Source organism: Oncorhynchus nerka, linkage group LG20 (genome assembly GCF_034236695.1).
Source record: "Oncorhynchus nerka isolate Pitt River linkage group LG20, Oner_Uvic_2.0, whole genome shotgun sequence".
NCBI classification, from domain to species: domain Eukaryota; kingdom Metazoa; phylum Chordata; class Actinopteri; order Salmoniformes; family Salmonidae; genus Oncorhynchus; species Oncorhynchus nerka.
The window spans coordinates 27692748-27710061 of NC_088415.1; positions in this window are offsets into that span (position 1 = coordinate 27692748).

The window sequence follows — 17314 nt, forward strand, 5'->3', positions numbered from 1 at the left end:
ATGTGTTTGCACACAGAGGGGGGGATGATGAGAGGAGGACCCCGCTGGTACAGTTGAAGAGGGCTGTGAATGTCTGCATCTCTGTGGGGGTGTGGGGACAATTGCCACACCACTGGTGCCATCCCACAACAGGAGGGCAGAGGGGCAGGAGAGGGCAGGGTGAAGCAGGTTGACAGGGTGAACCCTGAAAATGATATTCCACTGTGTGTGTGTGTGTGTGTGTGTGTGTGTGTGTGTGTGTGTGTGTGTGTGTGTGTACTCCCAGTTCAGTTCACTCACTGTGCCCTTAGTGCTTGACACAAATTGTAGGATGTCAGCATCACCTACCAATGACAGTTAATCTTCCCCTCCCACCAGAAGCACACACACACTGACACACACACACACACACACACACACACACACACACTGACACACACACACAGACTCGTTCCTGCTTCCCAGACCACAGAACAGACACGCTCACTCAAGCACAAAATGTGAAGTTCAAGCAAGAAAATTCAGTCACATTTCCCAACGCATTTCCACCTCATTCAGAGTCAAGCATGATTAAGATCCTGACACGCACACCCCCAACCTCACACACACACCCAACCTCACACACACACACCCAAACTCACACACAAACACAACCTCACACACCCCCAACCACACACACACACAACCTCACACACCCCCAACCTCAAACAAACACAAACACAACCTCACACACACCCCCAACCTCACACACACACTCAACCTCACACACAAACACAACCTCACACACACCCCCAACCTCACACACAACCACACCACAAACAACCTCACACACAACCTCAAACACAACCTCACACACAAACAACCCTCACACACACACCCAACCTCACACACAAACACAACCTCACAACTTCACAAACAAACACAACCTCACACACATCCCCAACCTCACACACAAACACAACGTCACACACAAACACAACCTCACAGAAAAATACAACCTCACACACAAACATAAACACACACACAAATCTAGTGGTTCGATTAACACAGCATCTCTGATGGAGCTATTCCTCCCTGTATTTGTCATGGATCATCAAATCCAAGTCCACAGACCCTCTAGCCCTAACACATATACAAAACCAGTGACATTCTGTCCCTGTTCCCGTCTCTGAACACCTTACAATGGCCTTATAAACCTCCAATAGGGCTCCTGACCCACCCACATAGCCTAAATGACCTGTAGCTCTCCACACGGCCCCACAGATCAGCCCATGGACCCGACCTTGATTCCAATTGCCACACGACTCCCTTTACTTTGACCTTTTGACATGGTTCAGTTCAAGGGCTGATGATGGGACTCTGTGTGATCCACACTTGTCACCCTACCTCAAATGCCCCTAATATTTCAACTATGAATGTCCCTTTTCAATCATGGGAGCGATTCAGAATGTATCCATAAAGGCTTAAATGCTTGTTGTGGTATGCAGGTGGGGGAAAGCATTTAGACACAGACAACAAGTGGTTACTTTGACACATTTTTCAATGAGAGAAACAAAAGCCATTCCATTCGCAGGGCAGTGATAATCTGTTTATGTCCATGTACCACCTCTGTATCTCGGCTCAGACTCCCACACTTTCAATAACATTGTCAGCTTCAGAGACTGGCAGTAACACTGTTAGACAGGACCTGGTAACACAGACGTCCGTGCCAGAACTCAAAGACCCAGTCCAGGAACCGAGGCCAAGGAAAGAGGACAGGATAGCGGTTTCTGGATTGGGCCCTTAAGAGGCTACACTCTATCTTGTTTTGAATCAATTGTGTTCACCTGTTCGGGATGAGAAAAAGTCAGGGCAGGGACCGTTTTAAAAATACAAAACTTATATACGTTATGCACATATGACCTGCTTTAGATTTTAACGAACGGGCTGTGCTTGCTTGTTGGAATAAGACACGATTTGTCCTACTATTCTTAGAATCATGTAGTGTGTATAATAGCTATAGTAATGTACTGACTACATGCCGTACTGTATGCCTGTCATGGCTGCTCTCCTTCTAAGATATCTAACCCTTCCTTCCTCCACAGCCTTCCTCTCTGTCTCTGTACCCCCTGCCAGCTCCCCTCTAAGACATTGTTCTGCAGCTTGCTGCACTTAAAGAGCTGAACTGCCTGCTGGTGGAGCAGCGAAATGGAAAAACGTTATCGTATTAAAATAAAAACGTCCTTTCATTTGTAAATTCCTTTCCCCCCACATCCTTGCTCTGACATGGCTGGTGGACCTAGAAACATCCCACCCCCTTACATCAGCTCCTTCCATGTGTCTCCATTCAAGAGCAGAGGATCCAGGATCTGCTCCCCCCCCTTTCTCTACTTCAACTCCGTCCTGCTCCTCTAATTCCATTTATCCTTTTCTAAATAAGACAGAGATCAAAGCAAACTGGCCTGGCCCCTCCCCACATCGTCCTGCTCTCCCTCCATCCAGAGAAGCATTGTCCCGGTCCATGTGTCACTCTCTCGCTCTCTCTTTGTGGGACCCTTTTCTGGTTTTGTGCCATGTCCAACCGCTTCCATTGTCATCTGGTTCCCTAAAGGACCCAACCGCCCTGGCAGCGCCCCCCCCCCCTCACAACTACCTCCTTCTGCACCGTGAACTCCCTCTCTTCCCCTCCCTACACCACACTCCACTCCCCCATTCCCGCTTCCATGGGGACGAGCCACCTGAAGAGAGCTGCGGATTAGCGGTCCAGTTCAAAGACTTGAGGAGTTTTGTCTGGGGGAAGGTCTTTGGGCAGGAGGGGTGGGGGGGGTGTTCTGTCTCTGGGCATCAGGGAGCCTGCCTGCAGCTGTGGCCCAAAGCCCAGTTCATCTGAGGGGCTGTCCGGCCTGCCAACTCCAATCAGCTACAGACCACAGAGGGCCCCCACCAACAGCTAGCAGGTCACAGGTCAAGCAGCCCGACCTAGCCTGACATACCTCGGCTCCACAGTCCTCTCTGCCTCACTGGGCATATAATGCACCTAGCTAGCACGCTCAGTGGGACTGATCAATGCTCAGAGACATTAATCACAGGAGGGTCTTCACAGTGGGCATCGACTTTGACCTAACACTATTTAATGGATTCCTTTCCCTTTCTCCTTTTCACCTCATCACTAGCACTGAAAGGTGAAAGGATTGGAAACTTTTTTCACTAATCAGGCTCCTACAGAAATTGGGAGGTAGCCACAATATATCCTCAATACCGCAATTTAGTGTGGAAATTCATTATTTGACCCAATTTTGTAATCTCACAGAGCTCCCAGTGTCAATGTTTCAGTATACCAGTGGTTTGGGTCAGGACCATGAAGAGGACTTTATTCACATGTGTATTACTATTATAGGTGAGATATTCAAACACACAACACTTGTAGGAGCTATATTAGTGTTAAAATCCCGTTTTTGAGGATGTTCTTTTCTCCCATTTGGCTTACATTCCTACTGAATGGAGTCATGTAGAACACAGCACAATAGCATAGCCTACACTTGGAAACAATTCTACTCTTAGTCCAGTCTTGCAATGTCAGCCAAACTCAAATGCTTGTGTGGTGTGTCTGTGTGCTGTGCTGTACTGGGCTGTACATTGTTGATTGAAGCTACTGGCTGGCTGGCTGGCTTGCTGGCGGGTGAGCGAGCGAGCGAGCGGATGGATAGATACACAGGGAGCTCAGTGGTAGCCTGGCCTCAGAAGGTGGCCTTCACAGCCACACTTAGACCATCGCCAAGAGGATTTGACCAACAACCGACTAACTTTATAACCATTGCTCTTTGCTGTTTACTGTGGTTCACTGCTAAGGGTTATCCTACTAAGCAGGTTTGAGGAGTTAGCAAGGTAACTTTGGTCAACTCTGAATTCAACTCGGGATAACGGTCATACGGAAGTGACTAACCTTTTAGCTAGGTACATTTCTATGGCAACGAATCATTATGTCGAGATCACAACTTATTTATCTCCTGATCACCACATAACAAAGGTTGTTTTGCCGAGATCACAAGATAAACTCTATAAATAGGAGTGAACATACTCATGATAGATTGACAGTATGGTTGAGGTGGCAGGGCACGGTGGACCAGCGCATCCATTTTTATTAATTGCTACACTAAGTGGCCTTGTGGTACCAAAAACGGTAAAAATGGGACCTGATGCGCCTTTGCTTGGCACTCAGCACTGAGGAGATACAGTAGACTGGGGGTAAGGCCCTGTGAAAGACTAGCGTCCTGTCCAGGGGGTGCACTTGTACATCAAGCTGCCGTGACAAAGTGAAATGTAGAGTTTCCATCAACCTCACTTGCACTGGGTGCAATTTAAATATCAAAGAACACTGCAGTTTGTGGGCAGAGTAATGGGTGGAACCATTTACTTCAGAAAAAGGTGTGATATTATTAAGGCTCAGGAGAACATCCAGATGCAGACAGTTTCAAAGTAACAAAAGTTTTTTACAGAAACAGGGGAGCAGACAAACTACAGGTCAAGGGCAGGCAGAGGTCAGTAGTCCAGAGCAGAGTCCGAAAGGTACAGAACGACAGGCAGGCTCAGGGTCAGGGCAGGCAGAATGATAAAAAAACAGGAAAGCTAGAAAACAGAAATTAGATAAAGACAGGAGCACGGGAAAAACTCTGACAGGCTTGACGAAACAAACAAATCAAATTGGCAACAGACAAACAAAGAACACATGTATAAGTACAATGGGGATAATGGGGAAGATGGGCAACACCTGGAGAGGCTGGTGACAAGCACAAAGACAGGTGAAACAGATCAGGGTGTGACAGGACCCCCCCCTGGAGGGGCGCCACCTGGCGTCCTACCTGGGCGCATACCTGGTTGACCGGGGTGCTGGTGTAGGAACTCAACGATGAGGCCTGGGTCCAGGATGTCCCTAGCGGGTACCCAGCACCTCTCCTCCGGGCCATAACCCTCCCAGTCAAGCAGGTACTAGAATCTCCTGCCCCGCGGTCGAACCTTCAGGATGTGCCTCACCGTGTACGCCAGTTGGCCGTCTATGAGACAGGGAAGAGCGGTGGGCATAGAAACAGGAGACAAAGGGCTGTGAACACTTGAAAGGCGAGAACCCAGTGCCAGAGCAGAGGGGGGTGTTGCAGACGTATTCAACCCACACGAGTTGCTGGCTCCAGGTGGTGGGGTTTGCGGAGACAAGGTAACGAAGTGTCGTCTCCAGGTCTTGATTGGCTCGCTCCGACTGGCCTTTGGACTGAGGGTGGAATTCGGAGGACAGGCTGGCCGACAACCCAATGAGTGTGCAGAACGCCTTCCAGAACCGGGATGAAAACTGAGGACCCTGGTCGGAGACTATGTCCACCGGGAGTCCATGGATCCGGAAGACTTGCTGCACCATGAGCTGGGCCGTCTCTTTGGCAAAGGGTAGCTTGGGGAGAGAAATGAAGTGGGCGGCTTAGGAAAACCGGTCCACTACTGTCAGGATGGTGGTGACAAAGTCCAGGAATATGTGAGACCAGGGACAGTGAGGGACAGGCACTGGTTGAAGGAGACCAGCCGGAGCTTGCAGAGGAGTCTTGTTCTGCGTGCAGATGGTGCAGGCGGCAACGAACGCGGAGACGTCCGGGACCATGATAGGCCACCAAAAACGTAGCCGCACAAAGGCCAAAGTCCGACGGGTGCCCGGGTGGCAGGTAAGCCTGGAGGAGTGGGCCCACTCCAGGGACAAGGGGCGGACAGTGTCAGGAACAAACATCCGGTTATCTGCCCCCCCAGGGTTTGGCTGGGAACAGTTCACCTCATGGACCTGCTTCCCTATTCCCCAGATGAGTACCGTCGCCATGCACAAGATGGGAAGGATGGTCTCAGGGTCCGAGGGTGTAGCCGCGGGGCTATAGTGGTGTAACAGCGGATCCGGCTTGATATTCTTGGATCCCGGTCAGTAGGAGAGGGAGAAGTTAAACCGGACGAAAAGCAGGGCCCACCTAGCTTGCCTGGATTTGAGACCCTCAGCAGTGAAGAGATATTACAAGTTCTTGTAATCCGTCCACACAAAGAACGGATGTTCCGCCCTCTCCCAACCAGTGTCTCCACTCCTCCAACGGCATCTTCACCGCGAGAAGCTCAAGATTCCCCACATCGTAATTCCTCTCTGTGGCGTTGAGGCAATGGGAGAAGAAGACGCAGGATGTAACTTGAGGACCAGGGCAGAACACTGGGACAGGACAGCCCCCACTCCGACATCCAAAGCATCGGTCTCCACAACGAACTGACAGGACGGGACAGGATGAATCAATATGGGAATGCCCAGTCCGCAGCTGGGGACCACGTGAACGGAACCTTGGGAGAGGTGAGTGCAGACAGTGGGGAAGCCAGGGTGCTGTAACCCTGGATAAAGCAGCGATAAAAGTTGGCAAATCCCAGGAAAAGCTGCAGCTGCACTCTAGACGTAGGCTAGGGCCAATCTACCACCTTTCTCACCTTCCCGGTTTCCATCTCTACATTCCCTGCAACAATGATGTAACCAAGGAAGGGGACGGTGGAGCGATGGAATTCGCTTTTCTGCACTTTTACTAAAACTGGTTCTCCAGGAGGCGCTGGAGGACCTGTCGGACATGGAACACGTCTTCTTGGGCTGATTGGGAGAAAATTAGGATGTCGTCGATGTAGACGAAGATGAACCGGTTCAACATGTCACAGAGAACGTCATTGACCAGGGCCTGGATCACAGCTGGAGCGTTGGTAAGGCCAAATGGCATGACCAGATATTTGTAGTGACTGCTGGCCGTGTTGAAGGCAGTCTTTCACTCGTCCCCTTCCCGTATCTGCACCAGATAGTAAGCATTCCGCAGATCCAAATTGAAGAAAACTGTGGCCTCCTGGAGTGGCTCGAAGGCCGAGGCGATGAGTGGTAGTGGGTAGCGGTTCTTCACCGTGATGTCATTGAGGCCCCGGTAGTTGATGCATGGGCGTAGGATTTTGTCTTTCATCTCCACAAAGAAGAACCCTGTGCCGGCGGGGGAGGCAGAAGCACAGATACACCCTGCAGCTAGGGAGTCCTCGATATGGGTCTCCATAGCCTTGGTCTCCGGACCCGACAGAGAGTACAGTCGTCTTCGGGGCTGTATGGTGCCTGGGAGAAGGTTGATCCCGCAGTCATAGGGTCGGTGCGAAGGAACTGAAGGGCCTTACTGAAAACCTTGTAGAGGACCTGGTACTCCACAGGAATGGCGGAGAGGTCCGGGCAACTTCTGAGCCCACCGGAAGACGTCACGGGCAAGGCGGCGCTGACTTCAGGCAATGCCTCAGAAGCGAGGTAGAATCCTTGGGAGGGCGAGTGGAATCAGACCTCCTCTCCTTCCTACTGTATGTTCTCGTTGCCACCCATCGATCCAGATGGTCAAGGCAATGAGTGTGTCGATATCCATCGGTAGGTCCCGGGCTGCTAATTTGTCCTTAACTTCCTTCGATAATCCATGCAGGAACGTGTCAAACAGCGGTTACGGGTTCCAGGCTCTCTCAACTGCCAACATGCGGAAATCCACTGCATAGTCTGCCACACTGCGGGAGTCTTGCTGAAGCTGGAGGAACTTCTGGGCAGCTTCTCCGGGACAATGGAGAATCAAAACCTTCTTCACCTCTGCCACAAACTCCTCCAGACTGAAGCATAAGGCTGACTGTTGTTCCCACACTGCTGTAGTCCAGGCGATAGCGTACCTCATCGCGCTGATGTCCCGGAGGGCTATCTTTGAGCGGTTCGAGGGGAAGGAGGACGGCTGCAGCTCGATGATGAGACAACACTGTGTGAGAAATGTCGTGACAGGTTCTCCAGCGACGCATTCGGGGAGGTAAGCGGGGTCTCGGGAAACCGGGGTGGCTAACAGCCGGGTTACTGAGTGGCTGGGAATTTACTGTCATGGTAGGCTGCCTGACAGACAACCCACAGAATTTCTCCAGCAATGTGTTCAACGTGCTTTCATGGCGTTTGGGCAAGGTCTGGAACCCTTCAATAAAACCACGAAGCAACTCCTCGTGCCTTCCAATGGTGGCTACTTGGGAGCAGACGGCGTTGCAGAGCTGGTCCGAGTCTGCTGGGTCCGTCATGGCCAGTTCGTACTATCAAGGCTCAGGAGAAGACCCAGATGCAGACAGTTTTGAAGTAACAAAAGTTTATTACAGAAACAGGGGGGCAGGCAAACGACAGGTCAAGGGCAGGCTGAGGTCAGTAGTCCAGAGCAGAGTCCAAAAGGTACACAACGGCAGGCAGGCTCAGGGTCAGGGCAGGCAGAGGTCAGTAATCCAGGGTGTTGTGACAAGATACAGAACGGCAGGCAGGGTCAGGGCAGGCAGAATGGTCAAAAACCGGGAAAGCTAGAAAGATGGGCGACACCTGGAAGGGGGTGGAGACAAGCACAAAGACAGGTGAAACAGATTAGGATGTGGCAGATATAAGTTTCCTTTCATTATGTGTTGTCGAATTCATAAAAATATTTGCTGCCATTCTACTAAGGTTGTCAATAGCATTTTTTAAATTATTTTCCTTGAAAGAACAACTAGTGGGCTTTGAGTTCTTCTCCCCTATTTGGAAAGTTGGTCTGCCTGCTCTTCAGTCTGAGAGAGATATTATGAGAGCAGGTTTGAGTCTATTTCCTCTGTACATAAAAAAATGGTTTAAAACTGTATAACACAAGTGTCTTTTGAAAACTGGTTCATATATTCCAAAGTCAATAGCGAATGTGGCTATGTATATATTTATGTTGCCGTTAATGTATTTAAAGCTTATTTCAGCAAGTTAACCAAGTTTTTGCTGGCTTAGCTAGCCATGTTAATGACGAGCTAACGAGCACCGTCAGTCAGTGCACTGTAATGTCACTCTAGCTATTGCTAGCAGGTGATTTATAGAAATATTAAGTGAATGTATTTTCTTACTACCTTAAAAGGTTTATATAAAAAGGACATGCATTATTACTGTTGTTGCGTTCAAAAATATATCTTGTGTCTTACCTAACCAGTGAACGTGTGGCTGTGACTGTCCTCTCAATTCCTGTCATCACTGTTTGATATCTTCTACTGCAGGAATGCTTTACTTTATTTGTGTTATTTTCTAAGCACAACGCATTTATACTATATGATCACTTTGTGCATAGAGTCTGAGAGAGATATTCTGAGAGCAGTGAACGTGTGGCTGTGACTGTCCTGTCAATGCCTGTCATTATCGTTTGATATCTTTTACTGCAGATAAAAACCAAGACAACCTGGAGTGTGGGTGTCCGTGTGCCTTTCTTCTGGGTGGCTATATGAAGTTGGTTACAGTGCTCCACGCTACAGAAGCAGGAGATAGGGTCCTGCCCTATGAGCCAGTCCGGCTCGCAAGAAGCCAAGGCTTTTTACTTACTTACACTATGGGATGGTACATTTCATGCTAACATCATGCTTTCATTAGTGTTTGGAGCTCATTATCAGTTTACAAATTAGAATGTTAGCAAGCTAAACACCCCTTACCTTGAACTAAGAGCTTGTGGGGCATTTAAACTCTGAATGATGCCTGACAGGCAGCACTGTCTCCCAGGCTTTGTGCTACCTACCAGACCACAGCCAATCACATGCAATCAACAATGCACCTAACTTGGCTAGTCTTTTGAGTGAGTGAGCAAGTTAGGTAGTTTTGTTAGTTAGATAGATATCTAGCTAGCTTGTTATCTGTGCTGGTTGTTAGCTTTCATAACTGATATGTGTATAATTGTAAGGCACACTTCATGTTTTATAGATAATATTTACATTTACAGAGTGGGTGAGCTCCATTCCTGACAGGCTGATCAATTTCAATAGCAGCCTCAGACGCTGCTTTGTAAGCTGTTTCATATGTAAGGCTCCTTGCAGAGAGCCTACAAGGCAGAATCCTGACTTATCAGCCCAAACGCTTGCAAATGAACTCAGTGCCACAAATAATTAATTTAAGGTTTTATTTACTAGACTTAATAAGTTGGAAAACAAGGTTGTTAAAGACATGTTATAAAACAGGGTACAATGGGTTACAACACAGTTATTGAGGTGAGAGTCTCCACAGTATAACTGGTTTCCGTACTCAACTCAGGCAAATAGAACAGAACGTTCACAAGACTTTTGAGAATGACATGATCTTATTCATTGAAAGGGAAAATGCGAGGACTTCGTCAATTTAGGCATTCACAAAGTTTAGAGCGCACCAACTAGGAAAAGACATGAACTAGGCTACCAATTAGCCTCCGATGTGTAGAGTGCTGAGACAGTATTGATCATGGGTTTGTAAATTAAACTTTAAACCGTCTTACAGTACTCTTATAACTTCCACCACTTTACACACACAATGCCACCTTCAGAGGAGATGAAGAATATAACAGGGATATATTACTTGTATGTCAGTGTTGCCTGCACAGTTGGATTCTGATTAGGATGGGATGGAGCAGGGATGGATGGTTGTCCAAGTTTCTCTCCACAGCAGTGCTGAGGCCAGCAGGCCTAAATAATTCACAGCCCAAGCAGCGATACTCACTTCTCTCTCTGTCAGTACTCAGTCCAGGAAAGTAAAGTCCAATAGAGTTGTTTCCGTGCAGCTAATTCTTTCTCTGATCACAGGCGGGATGGATGGTGAACTTAGTTACTTTGTTTAAAATGAGACCACTGTGTGTTCCGCAGGGCCACCTCTGGGATGATTGCTTCGGTCTGAATAGAATACATTTTCATCATTAGGTGTTTGGCTTCAAAGGAGGTATGGATCAATCTGTTCAACTAGTGTGGCCGCGCAAAGAAACTTAACCTGCCGTCTGATAGCAAGTCCTGTAATTTATACGGATACTCGCGGAGGGCGGGCTGATTAGGCCAGACAGCCTGTCACAGGGATCACCCAGTTGATTCTGAGAATCCAGCACATTCCTGTCCATTGACACAAACCTGACATTTCCTCATAAGTGTCTACAACATGTCCTATTGTACAGAAAACAGTTCAACAGTCTTTAGGATGAAATACGCGGCCTGTAGGTTCCAAACATGCCTTGGGTGAAATATCCACATTTCATGTTACAGCAAATACACATTATACCCATTTTAAAGACATCAGAAGAGAAATTTCACAGTATGCTTCAAGTTCTCAACATGTCATGAGTCCTTCAGTTTGATACATTGTCCAGAAAACGTGGTTAAATGGCCTTGCGCTATTGATGGCATAGCCCCCCTTGTCCTGGAATTCACGTCCCTGGCACCTGAAAGACTAGCTAAAAATCCCCTGTAACACGCGAGTCGTAAAAGATGGTTGGCTGATTGGCAGAGAGTGTCTGTCTTTTGGATTGTGATAGTGCTTGAGGAGGGCAAAAGTGTAAATCTTGGCCTAGAATGTGGTACATAGGGAATATTTGTTGTCCACCACCCACAACGGTGGATGTGTGACTTCTCTCGTGGGTTCTTGTTACAACAACAGAGAACATCTCAACAAAACTTCAAATCAAATCAAATCACATTTTATTTGTCACATAGACATGGTTAGCAGATGTTAATGCGAGGGTAGCGAAATGCTTGTGCTTCCAGTTCCGACAATGCAGTAATAACCAACAAGTAATCTAACTAACAATTCCAAAACTACTGTCTTATACACAGTGTAAGGGGATAAAGAATATGTACATAAGGATATATGAATGAGTGATGGTACAGGGCAGCATACAGTAGATGGTATCGAGTACAGTATATACATATGAGATGAGTATGTAAACAAAGTAAACAAAGTGGCATAGTTAAAGTGGCTAGTGATACATGTATTACATAAGGATGCAGTCGATGATATAGAGTAGAGTATATACGTATGCATATGAGATGAATAATGTAGGGTAAGTAACATTATATAAGGTAGCATTGTTTAAAGTGGCTAGTGATATATTTACATCATTTCCCATCAATTCCCATTATTAAAGTGGCTGGAGTTGAGTCAGTGTCAATGTCAGTGTGTTGGCAGCAGCCACTCAATGTTAGTGGTGGCTGTTTAACAGTCTGATGGCCTTGAGATAGAAGCTGTTTTTCAGTCTCTCGGTCCCAGCTTTGATGCACCTGCACTGACCTCGCCTTCTGGATGATAGCGGGCTGAACAGGCAGTGGCTCGGGTGGTTGATGTCCTTGATGATCTTTATGGCCTTCCTGTAACATCGGGTGGTGTAGGTGTCCTGGAGGGCAGGTAGTTTGCCCCGGTGATGCGTTGTGCAGACCTCACTACCCTCTGGAGAGCCTTACGGTTGAGGGCGGAGCAGTTGCCGTACCAGGCGGTGATACAGCCCGCCAGGATGCTCTCGATTGTGCATCTGTAGAAGTTTGTGAGTGCTTTTGGTGACAAGCCGAATTTCTTCAGCCTCCTGAGGTTGAAGAGGCGCTGCTGTGCCTTCTTCACGATGCTGTCTGTGTGAGTGGACCAATTCAGTTTGTCTGTGATGTGTATGCCGAGGAACTTAAAACTTGCTACCCTCTCCACTACTGTTCCATCGATGTGGATAGGGGGGTGTTCCCTCTGCTGTTTCCTGAAGTCCACAATCATCTCCTTAGTTTTGTTGACGTTGAGTGTGAGGTTATTTTCCTGACACCACACTCCGAGGGCCCTCACCTCCTCCCTGTAGGCCGTCTCGTCGTTGTTGGTAATCAAGCCTACCACTGTTGTGTCGTCCACAAACTTGATGATTGAGTTGGAGGCGTGCGTGGCCATGCAGTCGTGGGTGAACAGGGAGTACAGGAGAGGGCTCAGAACCCACCCTTGTGGGGCCCCCGTGTTGAGGATCAGCGGGGAGGAGATGTTGTTGCCTACCCTCACCACCTGGGGGCGGCCCGTCAGGAAGTCCAGTACCCAGTTGCACAGGGCGGGGTCGAGACCCAGGGTCTCGAGCTTGATGACGAGCTTGGAGGGTACTATGGTGTTGAATGCCGAGCTGTAGTCGATGAACAGCATTCTCACATAGGTATTCCTCTTGTCCAGATGGGTTAGAGCAGTGTGCAGTGTGGTTGAGATTGCATCGTCTGTGGACCTATTTGGGCGGTAAGCAAATTGGAGTGGGTCTAGGGTGTCAGGTAGGGTGGAGGTGATATGGTCCTTGACTAGTCTCTCAAAGCACTTCATGATGACGGAAGTGAGTGCTACGGGGCGGTAGTCGTTTAGCTCAGTTACCTTAGCTTTCTTGGGAACAGGAACAATGGTGGCCCTTTTGAAGCATGTGGGAACAGCAGACTGGTATAGGGATTGATTGAATATGTCCGTAAACACACCGGCCAGCTGGTCTGCGCATGCTCTGAGAGCGCGGCTGGGGATGCCGTCTGGGCCTGCAGCCTTGCGAGGGTTAACACGTTTAAATGGCTTACTTACCTCGGCTGCAGTGAAGGAGAGACCGCATGTTTTCGTTTCAGGCCGTGTCAGTGGCACTGTATTGTCCTCAAAGCGGGCAAAAAAGTTATTTAGTCTGCCTGGGAGCAAGACATCCTGGTCCGTGACTGGGCTGGGTTTCTTCTTGTAGTCCGTGATTGACTGTAGACCCTGCCACATGCCTCTTGTGTCTGAGCCGTTGAATTGAGATTCTACTTTGTCTCTGTACTGACGCTTAGCTTGTTTGATAGCCTTGCGGAGGGAATAGCTGCACTGTTTGTATTCGGTCATGTTACCAGACACCTTGCCCTGATTAAAAGCAGTGGTTCGCGCTTTCAGTTTCACGCGAATGCTGCCATCAATCCACGGTTTCTGGTTAGGGAATGTTTTAATCGTTGCTATGGGAACAACATCTTCAACGCACGTTCTAATGAACTCGCACACCGAATCAGCGTATTCGTCAATATTGTTATCTGACGCAATACGAAACATGTCCCAGTCCACGTGATGGAAGCAGTCTTGGAGTGTGGAGTCAGCTTGGTCGGACCAGCGTTGGACAGACCTCAGCGTGGGAGCCTCTTGTTTAAGTTTCTGTCTGTAGGCAGGGATCAACAAAATGGAGTCGTGGTCAGCTTTTCCAAAGGGGGGCGGGGCAGGGCCTTATATGCGTCGTGGAAGTTAGAGTAACAATGATCCAAGGTTTTACCACCCCTGGTTGCGCAATCGATATGCTGATAAAATTTAGGGAGTCTTGTTTTCAGATTAGCTTTGTTAAAATCCCCAGCTACAATGAATGCAGCCTCCGGATAAATGGTTTCCAGTTTGCAAAGAGTTAAATAAAGTTCGTTCAGAGCCATCGATGTGTCTGCTTGGGGGGGATATATACGGCTGTGATTATAATCGAAGAGAATTCTCTTGGTAGATAATGCGGTCTACATTTGATTGTGAGGAATTCTAAATCAGGTGAACAGAAGGATTTGAGTTCATGTATGTTTCTTTCATCACACCATGTCTCGTTAGTCATGAGGCATACGCCCCTGCCACTCTTCTTACCAGAAAGATGTTTGTTTCTGTCAGCGCGATGCGTGGAGAAACCCGTTGGCTGCACCGCCCCGGATAGCGTCTCTCCAGTGAGCCAAGTTTCCGTGAAGCAAAGAACGTTACAGTCTCTGATGTCCCTCTGGAATGCTACCCTTGCTCGGATTTCATCAACCTTGTTGTCAAGAGACTGGACATTGGCAAGAAGAATGCTAGGGAGTGGTGCACGGTGTGCCCGTCTCCGGAGTCTGACCAGAAGACCGCCTCTTTTCCCTCTTTTTCGGAGTCGTTTTTTGGGGTCACTGCATGGAATCAATTCCGTTGACCTGTTTGTAAGGCAGAACACAGGATCTGCGTCGCGGAAAACATATTCTTGGTCGTACTGATGGTGAGTTGACGCTGATCTTATATTCAGTAGTTCTTCTCGACTGTATGTAATGAAACCTAAGATGACCTGGGGTACTAATGTAAGAAATAACACGTAAAAAAACATAAAACTGCATAGTTTCCTAGGAACGCGAAGCGAGGCGGCCATCTCTGTCGGCGCCGGAAGGCGTGATCATATGAGATAAATAAATGATGATCTCGACATAACAAGTGAATACTTTTTTTATTCCTTGCTGGACTTCCGTACTTCCGTACTTATCTGCTCCAGGGCCAGGGTTCTGGTCTAGAAGCACTGTTTCGACTGCTCCTACAGTTTTGCTTGGGTACTGCAGTTTAACTGACACCCGGCCCAGAAAGACAATTTCCATAGATGGCCACATAGAGAAGTCAGATATGAAAATTCCTAATAAGATACTTTAGCCACCACCTTTGTGCACAAAACATCCATTCAATTATTCTAATAATTGTTGCTGAGGACTTTAATTTTTTCATCACTCAGAGTCAATGTCTACCATGTTTTTGGATGACGTGATGACGTCGTCTCTGCTCGCGCTGTTCCCTGTGCTAACTACAGGGTAATTACCCTGATGACTGAGCCGCGAGTTGAGGACCAATCTCTCTTGCAAAGATTGCGTCATCATCCCCTTCACGAGTAAGACGACTGATTAAATACTTGACTACTCAGATGTTTTTTTGTGTGATTGTTTGTCACATTTCTGTTTTGATTTCGGCACAAATGAAAATGTGGCACTGCTCGCCCAGGAATTTATGTTTCAGCGTTGTCGCAATGATGAGTTCGGATTCAATTAGGGTTTCCACTAGTTACCAAAGCCACAAAGTCGAAATTTACTATAGGCTTATTGTAAAAATTTAATGAAAAACTAATTTGAACATTAATTTAAGGTTATGGTTAGGCAAAAAGTTAGCAGTGTGGTTAAGGTTAGAGTTAGATTTAAAATAACATTTAAAGAAGAGAGATTGTAGAAATGGGAACATTGTGGTGGTGGTAACTAGGGACTACCTTCGACTAGGGATGTGTGAATGTCACGACTTCTGCTGAAGTTGGTCCCTCTCCTTGTTCGGGCGGCGTTCGAAGTCACCGACCTTCTAGCCATCGCCGATCCACTTTTAATTTTCCATTGGTTTTGTCTTGTCTTCCATCACACCTGGTTCCAATTCCATCAATTAGATGTTGTGTATTTAACCCTCTGTCGTCCCTGTAAGTGTGAACAGAATATATTCTACAAAATATATATCCTATGAAACAGTGTAAAAGGGGACCTACTCTCGTCTTATCTCTACCCAACCACCACCTTATACATACAACTTTAGAAGCAATGCATCCAACTGCGAGCCGTCCTGAAGGCGTGCCACCACCACCTGACCTAAAAACCTGCTGCCACCCAGCCAGCTGACCTAAAAACCTGCCAGTACCCCAGTCAACCACCAGTGCTTTGCACACAGATCATTCAACACCACACCCACCTGTCCTGTAGGTCACCCAAACCACCTGATCTGTTTCCATGGTGATGGGCACCAGAGTGCAGGATTCATCTCAGATCCCACATAATCTCAGGTCTTTCAACCGGCCAGGAATATCTTATCCGCCAATCCACACATGGGCGAATGGACACACGCAAACACACACACAGAAAAGCAATCGTAGACATAAATACACAATGATCTCTATGATTGTAGCATGGAAAACAGGCACAGTGATTCTCAAACCAACCTATATTACTTTTAGTACATATTTTTAATCACCATTAGGATTCTATGCTGATGTTCAGGCCCAAATAGACATATGAAACTGTAGAAAATATTGATAGATTGAAAACAAAATACAGAGCTGCTGACTAAGGAACATGGATACTGGGGAAAAGCATAGAGAAAGTAAGAAACATGAGGGAAATGAAAAAGACAAAAGTACAGACATATGCATGACACACTTCTTTCTGTCTTTTAGCTTTTCAGACAAATTCTAGGAAGGATGAGACATTGCCTCATTCAGTAAATTTGTATTTTTCAATGATGGCAACATTTTCCAGTCCTCTTCCACATTAAAGTTCCACAGAAAGAGCAGGATACGTTTTTTAAAGAAATCCAAATAAAGATTATGTTGCCAAGTTTAGAGGTCGATTCTTAAGTTTAGAGTCTGATTCTTAAGTTTAGTGGGGGGATTTCTTAGGCTATGGCACTGTAGTATTTGTTGTACTTTTTCCAGACAGGGAGTGACTTGGATTAGAGTATACTGTATGAGTGCATGATTAAATGTGTCAAAAAGAGTAAAAAGTACAATATTTTGTTTAGGAATGTAGTAAAATAAAAGTTCAAAATATAAATAGTAAAGTAAAGTACAGATACCCCAAAAAACAACTTAAGTAATACTTTCAAATATTTTTACTTAAGTACTTTACCCCACTATTTTAGATTGGGGGGTCCCCTACTTTCCGCAGCTAGGAGGCTACCTGCCACCCAACAACAGCACAATGGGTTCTTGTCCATGATATCGGTTGACTGATTTCTTAGACCGAGGTAGTTAATCCTTTAGGTTTGACA